This window comes from Gossypium arboreum, chromosome 13, assembly GCF_025698485.1.
Source record: "Gossypium arboreum isolate Shixiya-1 chromosome 13, ASM2569848v2, whole genome shotgun sequence".
Taxonomy (NCBI): Eukaryota; Viridiplantae; Streptophyta; class Magnoliopsida; order Malvales; family Malvaceae; genus Gossypium; species Gossypium arboreum.
In genome coordinates, this window is record NC_069082.1 from 78556569 (window position 1) to 78577257 (window position 20689).

Genomic DNA, 20689 nt, shown 5'->3' on the forward strand with positions numbered 1-20689 from the left:
TTGAGCCAAACGCCCATGGCCAGAGGCCATGTCCTCCACACGGTTGAGAAACACGGTCGTGTCTCTGCCTGTATGTTTACTACCATGCATGTTAACCTAAAATTCAAGGTACAGGGGACACACGGTCAAACGACACGCCCATGGGGCTGACCATATGTCACACACGGCCTAGACACATGCCCGTGTGTCCACCCATGTGGACCATTTGGAGGCTACTCTCCAAGCCATTGGTCACCCGTAGAAATCATACACTTCCATATGTTCAATGGCATATCCCATGATATATTTGGACACTTAAACATGCAACATTATAGCAGCACTATAACCCCCTTTTTATACTAGTCCATTAGTATTCACACAACCTTATCTTTTAGTCATTCCACACCAATTTCATGGTTTACCATATTCCTTATTATCAATACATTATGAGTGCTAAATCATGGAATCACATACTAGCAAGTAAATAGTCATCCATCAAACCGACACATACACCTCTTAGTATGCATGTAAAGGTAAACTTAGGGATACATCCCAATCATTAATATGGACCGAATCACATGTCCACATATAAAATAATCAATGCCCAAATGAGCCATTACACTTGGTTACTTTAACTTGACACACATACACAAAATAGACAAGTTTCCTATAATAATTAAACCCTTTTTATACCCAAAATCTTTGAAGATAGTGTGATCCGAGCTCCGACGTCTCCCTATCCTTTGAGCTAGCTTGATGTATCTAAAGAGATGGAAAAAGAGAGAAGGGTAAGTTATAAAGCTTAGTAAGTACACATACATATAACCTATAGTTTGCAACTATTGATAATCTAAGCATAATTACTTATCCATTATGATACTTTTCATCATGTCATACACACATGCTTATGCAAATACGTATCTTTCATAGTATCATCATATGCTATGTCCTCATATGGTTTTAGTACGTACTTGTGCCATCTTGCACACATATGGCTTACTTAAATTTTACTTTTGGAGTTCATATTACGTTACCAGTTGAACACTTGGAATATGATTCAGACACATGGAAGAAATGCACAAAAGTGGCGGAACGTAGCTTTGGCTACCTAACAGAAAGTGCACTGAAGTGCCTCATATCACAAAATCACATGCTGCTCTCAATGAGGCTACTCAAATAGCTAAGAGATTATCCGAACACAACTCAGGATACCCAACACCCGAACCTTAGCATGTATCACATATTAAATGAGCTCATAACACACATGACTATCCTAGTGACATGTCACTTGTATCCTTAATGATTCCTAATGTTCAAACGGGATTTTAGACTTCCAGACCTTTACTGAACGTACTCGCATAATGGTTTCTTTCACATGACCAACATCTCATAATCATATAGCAAAGCATCAAAACATGTTATATTGTCAACATAGCCAAATAAGCATATTAACCATAAACATATCTATAAATCATTTAATAACAATAATTAATGTATTTATTTGCATATGTATTTAACTCGGTACAAAATATTAGAAATCGAGCCTAAACCTCGTAAAACTTGTTCTTTCCCCGATCAAGGCCTGTATCTCGATTCTCTTGATCTATAATACCAAATTTAGCTCGTTTAATACATACATTACTCAAAACGATCTAAAATTCATATTTGGGTAAAATTACTATTTTACACTTATACTTTCATATATTTGCAATTTAGTCCCTAGGCTCGGATCATACAATGTATGGAATTTCTTAGTTACCCAAGCCTAGCCGAACATTTTTCATGTTCATAACAGCCCACATTTTCCTTCCTTTCACATTTTTCTACCCTTTTCAACAACTTTTACAAAATAGTCCTTAAAGCCCTTTTCATGAAAATCTACTTAATAGAAGTTGTTTACCATCTTTTAAACTCTCATATCCGTCCATAAATCAACAAAAAATAGGCTTCTCATGCATGGGTAAATTTCTAAACATGAACCCTAGCATGAAATATGGGTAGAAATAGAGAGAGCAAGTTACCGGGATTCAAAAATACGAAGAACATTAAAAACGGGGCTTGGGAGCACTTACTACAGAGCTTGGAAAGCTTGAAAACCCTAGCTACGGAGAACCCTGAAATTTCGGTAGCAATGAGCTGATTTTTGACTTTTTTTCCCTTTTTATTTCATTAATATTCCAAATAATCAAAATGCCCCTAATGCCTTTCCTTCAAATTCTTCCATATAAACCCATTTTTGTCCAAAAACATAGAAATTGGGCAGATTGCTCTTTAAGACCTCCTAATTAATAATCCAAAGCAATTTCATACAAATTTCTTCTAAAACACAAATTTTGCAACTTATTGAATTTGGTTCCTAACTTCCAGTTGGACACCTTATACTTAGAATTTCTTCATGAAACTTTAACTCATACATATATTCATATTCTAAACCTCATAACAATCATAAAAACAATATTTTAACGTTGGATTTGGGGTCCTGAAACCACTATTCTGATTAGGCCCTATTTTGGGATGGTACATTTCTCCCCCCTTAGGGACTTTCGTCCTCGAAAGTCTTACTAGTAAACAGGTTCGGATATTGAAATCTCATAGTCTCCTCTAGTTCCCAAGTGGCTTCTTCAACCACATATCTACGCCATAATAGCTTCACAAGGGCAATACTTTTGTTCCTCAGTTGCTTAATATCCCTGGTCAAAATCTTAACCGGTTCCTCACCGTAAGTCATGTCTGGTTGAATTTCAACCTGTCAGGGTAGTCACATGCCAGGGGTCCGATCCATATCGACGTAACATGGACACATGAAAGACGTCATGGATCTTTTCCAACTCTGATGGCAGAGCTAAGCAATAGGCAGCTGGTCCTATTCTCTCGGAAATCTCATAAGGCCTAATAAAACGAGAACTTAATTTTCCTTTTCTAACGAATCTTAAAACCTTTCTCCAGGGTGATACCTTTAAGAATATTTTGTCACCCACTTGATACTCAATTTCTTTTCTTTTCAAATTCGTATACGATTTTTGTCTATCCGACGCTGATTTCAAACAATCTTGAATCACCTTAACTTAATCCTCGATTTTTTTGATCAAATCAACTCCGAAAATTATACTTTCCTTAAGCTCTATCCAATACAAAGGAGTTCAACACTTTCGGCCATATAATGCCTCATAAGGTGCCATCCTTAAACTAGACTGATAACTGTTGTTTTAAGCAAATTCAACCAAAGGTAGACAATTTTCCAAACTTCCTTGAAACTCAAGAACACAACATCTAAGCATATCTTCAAGTGTCTGAATTATTCTTTCGGATTGTCCATCAGTTTGTGGGTGGAAAGCAGTACTAAAATTCAGTTTCGTTCCCAAAGCCACTTGCAAATTTTTTCAAAGTAAAGACGTAAATCTCGGATCTCTATCTGAAATAATCGACAATGGCACACCATGAAGTCTAACAATCTCTAAAATGTACATATCGGTTAACTTATCTAGAGAATAATTTGTACGTACTGGTATAAAATGGGCCAATTTAGTCAATTTATCGACTATTACCTAAATAGCATCTCTCTTTCTTGGAGTTACTGGTAACCCGGTCATGAAATCCATAGTGATCCGATCCCATTTCCACTCAGGGACCACAATAGGCTGGAGTAAACCGAAGGGTACTTGATGTTCAGCTTTAACATGTTGATAAATCAAACATCTTACTACAAATTCTGAGATATCTCTTTTCATGCCATTCCACCAATAAACTTACTTCAAGTCGTTGTTCATCTTGGTACTTCCCGGATGAACTGACATATGACTGTTATGTGCCTTATGTAAAATAGTATGGATAAACTCGACATTCTTCGGAACACAGATTTTTCCTCGAAATCTCAAGCATCCATTAGAGTCAATTTAAAAATCAGTTCACTAGTTTCTTCACACTGAACTTTCTTAGCTTGTAATTGCTCAACAGATTTTTGGGCTTCACAAATCTGATGGAGAAGAGTCGGCCTAGCTTTCAATTTAGCTAAAATGGAACCATCATCATATAAGGTCATCTGTGTATTCATTGCCCTCAAAGCGAATAGAGACTTCATTGTCAAAGCGTCGGTGACCACGTTTGCCTTTCCCGGATAGTAATTAATTATAAGCACATAATCTTTTAACATTTCCAACCATCTCCGTTGTCTTAAATTCAAATATTTTTGAGTCATCAAATACTTGAGGCTCTTATGATCGGTATAGACATGGAATTTTTCCCCGAACAAATAATGACGCCAAATCTTCAAGGCAAACACTATGGCGGCCAATTCCAAATCATGAGTTGGATAATTCTTCTCATGAGGTTTCAGCTGTCTCGAAGCATAAGCTACAACTTTTCCTTCTTGCATAATCACACATCCTAGTCCATTCAAGGATGCATCGCTATAGATTACAAATTCTTTCCCTGGTTCTGGTTGTACTAGCACTAGCGCCTTGGCCAATAGCATTTTCAACTTTTCAAAGATTTGCTGGCAGTTTTCTATCCACTCAAACTTAACATGCTTTTGTAGAAGTCTCGTCACAGGAGTGGCTATCATAGAAAATCCTTTTACAAACCTTCGGTAATAACTGGCTAACCCCAAAAAGCTCCTAACTTCTTGGAGGCTTCCATTCGACAATGGTAGAAATTTTACTAGGATCAACCCGAATACCATCACTGGAAACAATGTGGCCTAAGAATCCAACTTCCTAAAGCCAAAACTCACTTTTACTGAACTTGGCATATAGTTTCTTATCTCTCAACGTCTGCAAAACGATGCTCAGATGTTCGGCGTGTTTTGTCTCATCTCTAGAGTAAATTAAAATGTCATCTTTGAACACTACAACAACCTTTCCTAAGTATGGACGAAATATTTTATTCATCAAATCCATAAACACAGCGGAGCATTCATTAATCCAAAAGGCATAACAAGGAATTCGTAGGGACCATACCTTGTTCTAAAAGCAGTCTTAGGTACGTCTGTCTTCTTAACTTGCAGCTGGTAACAACCAGACCTCAAGTCTATATTGGAAAACTATGTTGCTCCTTTTAACTGATCGAACAAATCATCAATTCTTGGCAATGGATTTTTGTTCTTAACTGTTACCTTATTAAGTTGCTGGTAATCAATACGTAATCTCATGGAACCATCCTTCTTTTTTACGAATAACACGGGAGCACCTCAAGGTGAAAAACTGGGTCACGCAAAGCCTTTGTCAACCAATTCTTGCAACTGTGACTTTAATTCCCTTAACTCCATTGGAGCCATCCTATATGGAGTGATAGAGATAGGTGCAACACCTGGCATAAGCTCAATACCAAATTCAACTTCCCTAACCAGGGGTAAACCTGGAAATTCTTCTGGGAACATGTTCGCAAACTCACATACAACAGGCACTAATTCGACTTTCAACTCAAATTCCTTTGTATTCAACAAATAAGCCAGATATGCTTCATATCCTTTTCTCATACATTTCTGAGTAGTTATCAAAGAAATTACGATTGACTAGGCCCTCTTTTGGGATGTTACATTTCTCCCCCCTTAGGGACTTTCGTCCTCAAAAGTCTTACCAGTAAACAGGTTCAGATATTGACTTCTCATAGTCTCTTTTGGTTCCCACGTGGCTTCTTCAACCCCATGTCTATGCCATAATACCTTCATAAGAGAAATACTTTTGTTCCTCAATTGCTTAACTTCGCTGGCCAAAATCTTAACCGGTTCCTCACTGTAAGTCATGTCCGGTTGAATTTCAACCTCTGTCGTGGTAATTACATGCTAGGGGTCCGATCTATATCGACATAACATGGACACATGAAACATGTCATGGATCTTTTCCAACTCTGATGGCAGAGGGTGATAGGCAACCGGTCTCATTCTCTCGATAATCTTATAAAGCCTGATAAAATGAGGACTTAATTTGCCTTTTCTACCGAATTTTAAAACCTTTCTCTAGGGTGATACCTTCAAGAATACTTTGTCACCCACTTGATACTCAATTTCTTTTCTTTTCAAATTCGCATATGATTTCTGTCTATCCGACGCTGATTTCAAACAATCTTGAATCACCTTAACATTATCCTCAGTTTTTTTGATCAAATTAACTCCGAAAATTATACTTTCCTTAAGCTCTATCCAATACAAAGGAGTTCCACACTTTCGGCCGTATAATGCCTCATAAGGTGCCATTCTTAAACTAGACTGATAACTATTGTTTTAAGAAAATTCAACCAAAAGTAGATAATTTTCCAAACTACCTGGAAACTCAAGAACACAACATCTAAGCATATCTTCAAGTGTCTGAATTATTCTTTCGGATTGTGCATCAGTTTGTGGGTGGAAAGCAGTACTAAAATTCAGTTTTGTTCCCAAAGCCACTTGCAAATTTTTTCGAAGTAGAGACGTAAATCTTGGATCTCTATCCGAAATAATCGACAATGGTACACCATGAAGTCTAACAATCTCTGAAATGTACAAATCAGTTAACTTATCTAGAGAATAATTTGTACGTACTGGTATAAGATGGGCCGATTTAATCAATCTATCAACTATGACCCAAATAGCATCTCTCTTTCTTGGAGTTACTGGCAACCCGATCACGAAATCCATAGTGATCTGATCCCATTTCCACTTAGGGACCACAATAGGCTAGAGTAAACCGGAGGGTACTTGATGTTCAGCTTTACCATGTTGACAAATCAAACATTTTACTACAAATTCTAAGATATCTCTTTTCATGCCATTCCACTAATAAACTTTCCTCAAATCGTTGTACATCTTAGTACTTTCCAGTTGAACAGACATACGACTATTATGTGCCTCGTGTAAAATAGTATGGATGAACTCGACATTCTTCGAAACACAGATTCTTCCTTGAAAGCTCAAGCATCCATCAGAGTCAATCTAAAAGTCGGGTTCACTAGTTTCTTTACACTGAACTTTCTTAGCTTGTTATTCCTCAACAGATATTTGGGCTTCACAAATCTGACGGAGAAGAGTCGGCCTAGCTCTCAATTTAGCTAAAATGGAACCATCATCATATAAGGTCATCTGTGTATTCATTACCCTTAAAGTGAATAGAGACTTCATGCTCAAAGCACTGGTGACCACATTCGCCTTTCCTGAACAGTAATCAATTATAAGCTTATAATCTTTTAACATTTCCAACCATCTCCGTTGTCTTAAATTCAAATATTTTTTAGCCATCAAATACTTGAGGCTCTTATGATCGGTATAGATGGCATTTTTCCTTGAACAAATAGTGACGCCAACTCTTCAAGGCAAACACTATGGCGGCCAATTCCAAATCATGAGTTGGATAATTCTTCTCATGAGGTTTCAACTGTCTCGAAGCATAAGCTACAACTTTTCCTTCTTGCATAAGCACACATCCTAGTCCATTCAAGGATGCATCGCTGTAGATTACAAATTGTTTCCCTAGTTCCAGTTGTACTAGCACTGGCACCTCAGTCAATAGCATTTTTAACTTTTCAAAGCTTTGCTGGCACTTCTCTGTCCACTCAAACTTAACATTCTTTTGCAGCAGTCTCGTCATAGGAGTGGCTATCAAAAAAAATCCTTTTACAAACCTTTGGCAATAACCGACTAACCCCAAAAAGCTCCTAACTTCTTGGAGGCTTCCATTAAACAATGGCAGAAAATTTACTAGGATCAACCCGAATACCATCACTGGAAACAATGTGGCCTAAGAATCCAACTTCCTGAGGCCAAAACTCACTTTTACTGAACTTGGCATATAATTGCTTATCCCTTAAAGTCTGCAAAAATAATCCTCAGATGTTTGGCATGTTCTGTCTTATCCCTAGAGTAAATTAAAATGTTGTCTATGAACACTACAACAAACTTATCCAAGTATGGACGAAATATTCTATTCATCAAATCCATAAACACAGTTGGAGCATTCATCAATCCAAAAGGCGTAATAAGGAATTCGTAGTAACCATACCTTGTTCTAAAAGCAGTCTTAGGTATGTCTGTCTCCTTAACTCACAGCTAGTAATAACTGGACCTCAAGTCTATCTTGGAAAACCATGTTGCTCCTTTTAGCTGATTGAACAGATCATCAATTCTTGGAAATGGATATTTTTTCTTAACCGTTACCTTATTCAGTTGCCAATAATCAATACATAATCTCGTTGAACCATCCTTCTTCTTTACGAATAACATGGGAACACCCCAAGGTGGAAAACTAGGTTTCGTAAAGCCTTTTTCAACAATTTGTTGCAACTGTGACTTTAATTCCCTTAGCTCCATCGGAGCGATCCTATACGGAGCGATAGAGATACGTCTAGTCCCTGGCATTAACTCAAAACCAAATTCAACTTCCCAAACCGGGGGTAAACTTGGCCATTCTTTCGGGAACAAATCTGAAAACTCACATACAACAGGCACTTATTCGACTTGTAACTCAGATTCCTTTGTATTAACACATGCGTCAGATATGCTTCATATCCTTTTCTCATACATTTTTTAGCAGTCATCAAAGAAATTACGATTGCTAAGCCACTAAGTTCATCTGATTCAACTCGAAGGGCTTCATCATTCTCATGTCTCATTTCCATAACTTTTCATTTACAATCTATTATAGCACCATGAAGTGTCAACCAATCCATACCCAAAATAACATCGAATTCATCAAACGGCAGCAACCTCAACTCGGCCAAAAAACAAAGACCTCTAATCATCAAAGGGCATTTCTTGCATACTTTATCGACTAAGACATGTTTACCTAAAGGATTTGACACTCTAATCACAAATTCTATAGACTCCACGGGTAAATTCAAGCTAGATGCAAATTTCATGCATGCATACGAATGTGTAGATCCTAGATCTATCAAAGTAATAACAACAGTGTCATGAAGAGAAAATTTACCAATGATTACGTTAGGCAACGATGCTTCTTCATGAGCTCGTATGCCATAAGCTCTAACCGGAGCCCTAGCCTCAGATCATACAGTCGTCTCTCGTGTTGTAATTTTGTTGCCAACTCCAGTACCGGACTTTTCGAGAGTCTTGCCTTTGAAGATGAACCACTCTGTCTTGCATTCTGAAATCTCTCGTCCATCTCAGGACAATCCTTAATAAAGTGGTCTTGAGAACCACATCTATGACACGTCCTATCATTCCTCCTACATGAGCTCAGATGACGTATTCCATAATATTCACACTCAGGTCAATAAGGTTTAGTATCTCCTACGCTAGCTACAATGTAGCCTGAGTCTGGAAACTCGAACTTTGCTTTTTACGATTTCCATGGGAGCGTCTTGCCAATGCATAAGAATAAGAATACACATCTTTAGATTTCTTAGACTGAGTTGGGGCCAATCTGCTCATCATTCTCTTTCACATATCTCTAGTTTCCGATTCGGCTTTCTTCTTCTCCCTTGTCAATTCTTCAGCCTTACATACCCGTTAAACGAGCACAACAAATTCCTTTAGTTCAAGGATACCAACTAACACCCTGATATCCTCATTAAGTCCATCTTCAAACCTTCTGCACATCTTAGTCTCAGTGGGCACACACTTTCAGGCATACTTACTAAGCCGGACGAACTCTCGCTCATATTCAGTAACTGACATGTGACCCTACTTAAGTTCAAGAAATCCATACCTTTTTGGTCGATAAACCTCTCACTAATATACTTCATTCGGAATTCCTCCAGAAAGAAGTCCTAAGTAACTTCCTCCTTAAGCACAACCAAAATCAAAGTCTTCCACCAATGGTAGGCATCATCCCTCAACAACAAAATAGCACACTTCAAACACTCATTAGGTGTACAAGACAGTTCATCGAACACCCGAATAAAATTCTCAAGCCAATACTCGGCTCTCTCAGCATCATTCTCAGTGTTAGCTCTAAACTCATCTACTCCTTTTTTCCGAATCTTATCCACAAGAGTTTTAGAAAATATCATAAAATCTATACCTCGGGCATCATGGGTACCGGCTGAGGGTTCGGAAGGGGTGGAGGAGGTTGCGTTTGAGCGGCGGGTTTCGTACGAACGAACTCAGCATACCAGTCATTCGTCATTTGGAATAAAGCCTCTCTAGCCTCCCTCCTTGGCTCACAGTTACAGGTCTACTTTCTTCAGGCACCGTCCCTTGAGCGGGGTTGGTGCATTGCTTTCTACGTCATCTGCTACAGCTCATTCGGGATCTATTACTATATGAAAACACAAATTAATATCATTAGGGGTCGTCACACCATCATAATTTAAACATGGCATGTATAGCCAGACATAGACACATGCTACGTAGTACAAGAACTGAATAAATTGTAGCTCTGATACCAATAAATGTAACATCCCTTACTTGTATCCAATGCCAGGACAGGGTACGAGGCATTACTAAACTTAAGCAGAACCAAGCATATAAAACCGGGCCACAAAATCTCATTCAACTGAAACCAATTAATTAAAGTCAATTTGTCCCTATTATAGACCTACGAGGCCCAAAACATACATTATTAGCAGTCCGGGACTAAACCGAAGACTCACAGAAATTCTAAGAAAATTTCTAGGTTACAGCCTCACACGCCCGTATAGAGGCAATGCACACGCCCATGGACACACCCATGTTCCACACCCGTGTGGAATTATTCGATTTATTTTCCAATTTGAACCTACAGGGGTTTTCACATGGTTGAGCACACGCTCGTTTCCTTCGTTCGTGTTCCTCACACAGTCTGGGACACGCCCATATATTGGCCTGTGTGATTTTAGTGAGCATTTTGTTTATGTCGTCATCATACAAATTTGAGGCACACAGCCAAGCACACACCCATGGCTAGAGGTCGTGTCCTCCACACGATTGAGACACATGATCGTGTCTTTGGCCGTATGTTTAATACCATGCATGTTAACCTAAAATTCAAGGTGCAGGAGACACACGACCGAATGACACGCCCATGGGGTTGACCGTGTGTCATACACGGCCTAGACACATGCCAGTGTATCTACTCGTGGAGACCATTTTGAGGCTACTCTCCAAGCTATTGGTCACCCTTAAACAGTCATACACTTTCATATGTTCAATGGCTTATCCCAAGATATATTTGGACACTTAAACATGCAACATTATACCATCACTATGACCCCCTTTTCATACTAGTCCATTAGTATTCACACAACTTTATCTTTTAGGCATTCCACACCAATTTCATGGTTTACCATAGTCCTTATTATCAATCCATTATGAGTGTTAAATCATGCAACAACATACTAGCAAATAAATAGTCATCCATAAAACCAACACATACACATCTTAGTATGCATGTAAAGGTAAACTTAAGGATACACCCCAATCATTAATATGGACCAAATCACATGGACAAATACAAAATAATCATTGCCCAAATGAGCCATTACACTTGTCTACTTCAACGTGACACATATACACAAAATAGACAAGTTTCCTATACATGCCCTGACCAAAATAATTGAACTCTTTTTATACCTAAAATCCTTGAAGATAGTGTGATCCAAGCTCCGACGTCTCTCGATCCTTTGAGCTATCTTGACGTATCAAAAGAGAAGGGAAAAGAGAGGAGGGTAAACTATAAAGTTTAGTAAGTACACATACAAATAATCTATATTTTGCAACTATTGATAAATCTAAGCATAATTAATTATCCAGAATGACACTTTTCATCATGTCATATGCACATGCTTATCCAAATACTTATCTTTCATAGTATAATCATATACTAAGTCCTCATAGGGTTTTAGTACGTACCTATGCCATCTTGCACACATATGGCTTACTTAAATTTTACTTTTGGAATTCATATTACGTTACCCATTGAACACTTGGAATATGATTCGAACACACGGAAGAAATGCACAAAAATGCCTGAACGTTGCCTTGGCTACCGGACAGAAAGTGTACCGAAGTGCCTCATATCACAAAATCACATGCTGCTCTCAACGGGGCTACTCAAAGAGCTAAAAAAATATCCGAACACAACTCAGGATACCCAGTGCTCGGACCCTAGCATGTATCACATATTAAATGAGCTCATAACACACATGACTATCCTAGTGACATGTCACTTGTATCCTCAACTATTTCTAAGGTTCAAATGGTATTTTAGACTTCCAGACCTTTACCGAACGTACTCGCATAATGGTTTCTTTCACATGGCCAACGTCTCATAATCATATAGCAAAGCATCAAAACATGTTATATTATCAACATAGCCAACTAAGCATACACTACAGCAAAATAGGTTTTTAGCGGCATTTTAATAGAAAACGCCACTAAAGCTTGAGCATTAGCGGCACTTCACCAAAACACCTCAAAAGATCGAGCATTGACGGCATTTTAAATAAAGCGCCGCTAAATGATTCAGCAAAACGACGTCGTTTACGTTGACTTTCCACGGAATTAGTGGCGCTTAGGCAAAAACGCCACAAAATATTAGCATTAGCAGCGTTTTAAGGAAAGCGCCGCTAAAATATTAAGGTTAACGATTTCGTTTAAATTAAGGTTACGTGGAATTAGCGGCGCTTAAAGGAAAACGCCACTATATGTTGAGTATTAGTGGCGCTGAGTCAAAAACGCCACAAAAGCGATGAGAAGGACGACGTCGTTTTGTGGTTGAGCTATACTGGCATTAGCAGCATTTATTTAAAAACACCACAATATATCTGTCTTTAGCGGCGATTTCCTCTAAAACGCCACAAATATGTTTAAGATTGCCCAAAAATGTTAGCCTTTTTATATATGCTTGTTAGTGGCGTTTTGGGTTATAAATGCATAATTATGTCAAAATTTTTAATTTTAATATATATTTTTTATCAAAATAGAACAAATAACTTATAAGTGCGTTATAATGTATTTGAAATTTTTATATTTTAATCAAAATACAACAAATATTTTTAAAATTTTATTATATTTTTAACGATATTATAATTATAACATTATGCTAGAAAATAATGATATGAATTTTATCATCATCTATTTTAAACTAATATTAGATATAAAAGTATTTTGGTAATTATATTAGAAGGGCAAATTTTACGATTATATCAATCTCGAGTAGACCCAAATAATATTGAAATTAGACCGCTTAAAACTCAATTTAAAAAAAGAACACTTAAACACTACATTATTTGCCCATTTTATGGTTTAGGGTGTATAATTTAGGGTTAAAGGTTTAAGATTTACTATTTAAAAGTTTAGGGTTTATGGGTTTAGGGATTATGTTTATGGCTTATGGTTTAATGGTTGGGGTTTAAAGGTTATGGGTTAGTGGTTAGGGGTTTATGGGTTATGGGTTAATGGTTTAAGGGTTAATGCTTAAGGGTTTTTATTTTGTGGTTTAAGGTTTAGGGGATACAGTTTAGGGTACTTTAGTAGGGGGATTAGTTTAATGGTTTAAGGTTTAGAGTATTTATTAATTAGTGTTATTATTTTATGGTTTAAGGATCAAGGGATATAGTTTAGGGTTATGATTAATTCATACATTTTGTGGTTAAGGCTTAAGGGTTATTGTTTTGTGGTTTATGGTTAGGGGTTATAGTTCAGGGTTTAAGGGATATAGTTTAGGGTACTTTAGTAGGGGATATAGTTTAATGGTTTAAGGTTTAGAGTATTGATTAATTAGTGTTATTATTTTGTGGTTTAAGGATCAAGGGATATAGTTCAGGTTATGATTAATTCATATATTTTGTGGTTAAGGCTTAGGGCTTATTGTTTTGTGGTTTATGGTTAAGGGATATAGTTTAGGGTTTAGGGGATATACTTTAGGGTTTAAGGTTATAGGGATATAGTTTAATGGTTTAAGGTTTAGAGTTTTGATTAATTAGTGTTAATAATATTAAGTATTTTGATTAATTAATAATATTATAAAAATATAAAGACTAAATGATATTAAATTTTACCTACGTTTTATTGAAAAACACAATAAAACGCCACAAATATCCATGGAAGCAAAACGCTGTCGTTTGATACTTTGTTATTAGTGGTGCTTTTAGTAAAAACGCCACAAAAGGCATGAATTACCGGCGTTTTTGAGAAACGCCACAAAGTTATGTCAATTGAAACGTCATTGTTTTCCTTTTTTTTAGTGGCAAACCCTATAAAACACCACAAATATCTGCCAATAGACAGCAGACGGCGTCGTTTAGTATTTTGTTATAGTGGCGCTTTATCTCAAATGCCACAAAAAGTTGTCATTACCGGCGTTTTTGAAGGAAACGCCACAAATATCTTTTAGGGGATTTGTAGGAAATGTCGTCGTTTTTTATTATTTTTATTAGTGGCATTTTCTAAAAACGCCGCAAACTTTTAATTTTTTTTACTTAAACGGCGTCGTTTCTGTGAGGCCCAAATTTGCTTTACTCTCTGCCAAAGTCAATTTTCCCGATTTCCCCCAAATTTCCCCCAACTTTTTCTTCCCCAAATTTTTTACCCTAGTTTCCCAACATTCGACACATCTTCTCAGTTTTAGAAGGAAATTCTTCGCCTCTTCTCTCTTCGACACATCTTCTCCCCTCCGCCGCCGCTAGAAATTCTGTTTGTAGAGGTATTTTACTCTTAAAAGCTATGAAGTTATTAAGTTTGATTTCATTGTTTTTTTCTAATCAATAATATTTTATGATGATAATTTTATAAAAAATCAATAAATTAATAAGAAGTTAGATAAATTAATAAGTAATCATTTTAGATTAGGAGTTGGACTTTGGTGCACCCGTATACATTTTCCTTTGAAAAAGGGAAAAGGTTACAGACAAATGTCCACAATCTTGACGAAAAGGCAACCATTTTGACCATTTAATAATAAACTAAACTTGGTTTTTTCTTGACTTTGGCTAAAGACAGAGACGAACCAAATTGTTTTGGTTAATATTAGTTCCATTTATTTATTTATTTGGTACACCCGATGAGGAGTTGTTTCAGAAGTGGGTTCAGTAATAAAGAACCTTCAAACTCCATGTTTTATTAGAGATTTTAATCAAGCTGTCTCATCTGACTTTGGGATATCTCTATTCTTGAAGCTTACAATATCTGCAGAATCATTGATGACTTCATTCTAGAAGAGTCCAAGTCCGGGCAAGTTGGGTGTCAAACCAGAAGATTGAATTTTGAAGACGTTCAAAACATAAGCACCCATTCAAGCATTGATAGCAGAAAATTTTTGTTAAGGAGAGCTTTGAAGATTTATCATATTAACTTCTGTAAGTACTTTGAATGAAGTTTTAGCTTTTCTTTTGCCATTGTTACAAGTTGCAGACTGGTATTTGAAACTGCAACTTCAAGTTTCAATCGTATCTTGTAAACCAATCTTCTGTTTTACTGATTCTTTGATGTTAATTCAACTCTTTTACTAAAAGGAGAGTGCAAAGTCTAGAATTGTTCTTTGGTTGCTCACAAGTCATTGCTTTTACAAAAGTTTTGCATACACTTTATTAGTCTTATACATAACATGGCGATGTATCATCATATATTAACCCATTTTTATAAATGAGAAAAGATATATTTCTCTTTTCACATTTAAACTAGATGCCCTTTTTTGCTTTTCTTTTGCCAGTACCTTGTTATTAAGTGCTTCAAGTTCCCTAGTTTTCCAACTAAACCTCAATGCTCCTTGCTATAAATCTTTGAAAAAGGTTATCATGTACCTTCTTGCTATCTTCCATTTCTCTTTTGTAATATCTAATATTGCACTCTATGGTAGACAATTCTAGTCATCAATTTTGAGATTTAAACTCAAAATCTTGAAAACCAAGTCTTGTTATTAGGAACTTAATTTCAAGTGTTTTAGTTGTGCTTTAAACTTATCTGAGTGCTTTAAACTTAATAGGTTAGTTAAAAGACCAAAAAAATGGGTTCCTTCCAGTTTGGTAGAAAAAAACAATGGCAGAAGTCGAGCCCAAGTGGGAAATTGGCTGTGGGAGCGGACTTCCATTGTTTCAAACATAAAATCAAGCCCAAGTGATCCATCTAGTGGGATTCCATCGGTACGAGACATTACCCAATGAGTGTTGGATTTGTTAAGTTTTTTGTCTCCTATCTTTTATAAATAATTTCGTTTAAAATATATTATATTTAGAAATATTTTTAACTGGTTCCTATATTTGTATTACATTATTGTTTTTTGTATTTTAATTATATAATATTCAAAAGGGTCAATTCTATGTAAAATTTATTAATAACTTGTTTATACATTTCTTAATCCCTCAGATTCTCTAATTAACTATAGTCATTCGAGGAAACATTACATACAAAAGCTACTTGAACGTGTAATGTAAAAACATTTGCAACAACTGCTGCATATTTTTGGGCTGAGAAGTTTATTTTGACTGAATTATATTGCAAAATTGACATGAAGTTTTACTAAGGAAATGTCATTGTCTTTCAATTCTCCATCACTTGATCTTGAACATTGACTGGATTACTCACATTATGCCTTATATCAATTTTCAATTTAGATGGTTGTAGTTTGAAGATGATCTATTTTGGTACAAATCAGTTGGATTTTGCTGACATTTAATTTTTAAACTTTTTCAGGGTCATTCTTCTGTATCTGTTTCTGAGACGCAAGTAAGTTTTTTACTTAATCACTTTTACATTTATGTTCTATGTATTGAATCTAATTTGATAAAGCAATGCATTCCAGGGAGCAATTGAAAAATGATCACCATTCAGATTGATCATTTTGTATCGATTGTTAGCATCCTTATCAAGTATCAAATACCTATCTCATTACTTCTTGTACCTTGCAAGTTGGTTATATAATTCCTTCTTGCTTGGGTTATTCTGTCAAGATTTACTTAGAAACTGTTCTATTTTACAATATTAACTAATGTACTAAACTTCATGATACCGAGTACACATGTTACCAAATTAATATATCATAGTATTTGAATTAATTTTGTACAAAAATATTTGTTTGATTGCTTTTAACCAAAAGCAAATTTTTCTACCCTATTTTTGTACTATGACGATTGTTAATAAATTTAATTATTACTATAATAATTATATGAAGTAATATATATGAAGTAAAATTATATTGTATACTAAAATGGTACATATACTTTAATTCCTTGTGTTTTGACTTTTAGGATATAGTTCCATGTGTCTGTATTAGTGAATTAATGTTGTATGTATTTCAGTTACTGCTTCCTGCTCCTCCTGCAACTATTGGTTCAACTGAAGCTACCATTTAATCTTCGAATTAATATTTGGTACTGATATAGATAAAGTTTTTATATTTGCTTAAATTGAAATATATTTGGTGCTACTCTTATAATCTTACATCTGTTCTAGGTACTATCGAGCACCTGAATTAATATTTGGTGAAACTAAATACACCATAGCCATTGACATCTATTCTAGGTACAGGTTTCGTTGCTAAATTTTTTTTCCTTATTTCTATGCATTTTCACTTTAAATTACTTAACAAATATTACTTTTTGACTCCGACCTCATTTCTTTGGTGAGAGTGGAGTAGACCAGTTGTTGAAATTATTAAGGTACGTTTTATTTCAAAATTCTAATCAATAATAGTTTTATCATGATGATTTTGGAAAAATTAATATTTTGGGGTTGCAATTTTGTAAAGATTTAATTGCTGGTTCTGTTTGGAGCGAACTATTTTGTTTCAAATTAATTTTAATTTTTTGCTTTTGAAAGTATTTTTAAATTAGTTACACTATAATAAGTTTTTAATTTGATATGTTTTATTTTTAATTGAATTGAATAATTTCACTCAATTTTATTCGATCGACTCAAATTTCATTTTGCTTAACTCGATAAAATTTTAAATTGAGTAAAATACTAAAAATAAAGACATATGTTAAGTTTTAAAATTACTTGTGAAAAAATATACCGTCAATATATCAAATATTAACCCTACTATGATTCAAATTTATCTTTTACGCCCTCTCAACAAGTGAAAATTATTTTAATGATAGCTGTAGTGATTATAAAATGAATCATACAAAAATCTTATTAAAATATTTTCATCACAAAATTCAATCAAATCCTAAACAATTTATAAAAAAATAAAATATATGGAAATTTCAACATCATAAAGCAGTCATTCGAAATTGAAAAATTGAAAAAATTGGGATGACACTTAGCCCACGTTTAAATGTAAAAGGCAAAACATGAAAAGAATTTCCATGTTCCTTCTTGGATTTTGACCACCAAATTTTTTTCTCAAGACTTCCTTTTTACTTTCAACAATCTCTTTTAGTAAAATATCATTTTTGGTGGTTTCTCCCATACTTTCAATTTGACTTTTCATTTAGTGTATTTAAAAATAAAGCTTTTCAAATTTGATGGGAATTCCAAAATTTTATTTAAATTTGACCATGTTGCTGTTTAGGAAATTATAAGTTTTTTTAAAGAAGGAAATTATGTATTAAATGTTTCTAATTCAAAATTAATATATATTCTAAAGTAATATATTTTTTCAAGTTCACCAACAATTCACATAATTTACATAATTTAAATAATACATAACTTACATAATTTAAAGTTCAAATTTCATAACTTACATAATTTACTTAACTTACATAATACATGACTTACATAATTTAAAGATCAAATTTCATAACTTACATGATACATAACTTACATAATTTAAAGACCAAATTTCATAAGTTACATAATTTACATAATAATTTAAAGTTCAAATTCATAACTTACATAATACATAACTTACATAATTTAAAGATCAAAATTCATGATTTACATAATTTACATAACTTACATAATACATAACTTACATAATACATGACTTACATAACTTAATTATACTTATAAATAAACAACTTATCCGTGTAATTTATTGTCAACTTTAGACTTCAAGAACAACGATATGGATAGGAGTTGGATGAATTTGTCAAGGGTAAGTAACGGCTATCAAAATGGAGTTCAAACTTTTCTAAATTTTGCATTTCAAAATGCAAGCCAGAGAATATGATTCTTTGCCCGTGCAAGAGGTGTGGCAACATTAATTGGCATTTTCGTGAAGTTGTCTACGAACATCTAATTGTTGATGGCTTTATTCGAGGGTATAAAAAATGGATTTTCCATGGAAAGTGTACATCTAGTGGAACTTCTTCAACGATTAATCTGACTTATCCTGATATTACTTACCCTCAGTATGTTAGAGAAGATGACATGGAAAGTATGTTGCGGGATGCATTTAATATGCACAGTCATGGTGAACAATCGTTTCCACCAAACTTTATTGCATCCGACGATCGTAATATTGGTGGAAATGTTTTTTGAGAAACGGGAACAAGTGTACCTGATGAGGAGCCAAATGAAGAAGTGGCGAATTTCTACAATTTACTTAACGAGATGAACGAAGAACTTTATGAGGGATCAAAATATTCGAAATTATCTTTTTGTATTCGTCTATTTCACTTAAAATGTTTGGGAGGGTGGACCGGAAACTCTTTTACAATGCTGCTAGAGTTTCTGAGAGAGATGTTTCCATTTGCAAAAATCCCCCAGTCTTGTCAAGATATGAAGATACTAATAAAAGATTTGGGCCTTGGGTACGATAAAATTCATAGTTGCCCAAATGACTGCATGTTGTATGGGGTGATCAGAAGAACCAGCAGTCTTGTCATGTTTGCGGTAAGTCTCATTGGATGAATGGGAATACAGAAGATGTGAATGGGGATGAAGGTGGGGCACATTTAAGAAAGAAGCCAGTCAAGGTTATGCGATATTTTCCCCTAATACCAAGACTTCAAAGGCTTTTCATGTCGTCAAAGACGGCCGATTCTATGAGGTGGCATAATGATCAACGAATCGATAATGGATTATTAAGGCATTCTACTGATTCTTTAGCTTGGAAATCGTTTGACAGTAAATTTCCAAGCTTTGCAAGTGATCCTCAGAATGTGAGGCTTGGGCTAGCAGCTGATGGCTTTAATCCTTTTAAAATCATAAGTACTTTATACAGTACTTGGCTTGTAGTGCTTCTTCCTTACAATTTGTCTCCATGGATTTGCATGAAGCAATCTTCATTTATTTTATCAATGATTATCCCTGGAGAGAAAGGTCCTGGAAATGATATTAACATCTATTTGCAGCCACTTATTGAAGAGTTAAAAAAATTATGGTCAGGTGTTGAGACATATGATGTATTCAGAAAGGAGAACTTTAATTTACGTGCAGCTTTATTGTGGACAATTAATGATTTCCTGGCTTATGCTAATTTATCAGGTTGGAGTACTAAAGGACGTTATGCCTGTCCTTGTTGTGCTACGCAAACTTGTTCAAAGTGGTTGTATAATGGGAAAATTTCTCTTACATGGGCCATCGTTGGTGGTTAGATGGAAATCATAAATTTAGATTTCAGAGGACTCTATTTGACGGTACTGAAGAGTACAGAGGAGCTCCTGAGCAGACCGTTGGATCTGAAATCTTGTTTATGTTAAAAGATATCAACTTTAGTTACGGGAATATGAATCAACCACCTATCATGCAAACAAGGAGAAGATTGAGGGATGAATCTGATGATGAATCTGACGAAGAGGATAATCCTAATGAGGCAGACTTGTGGAAAAAAATGAGTATTTTTTTTTAGTTGCCTTATTGGGAGCACAACATTTTACATCACAATCTTGATGTCATGCATATTGAGAATGTGACAGCCCAAAATTGACCCTAGACGGGATGTGGTTTCGGGACCACAAAACCGAGGCATAAAAATAATTT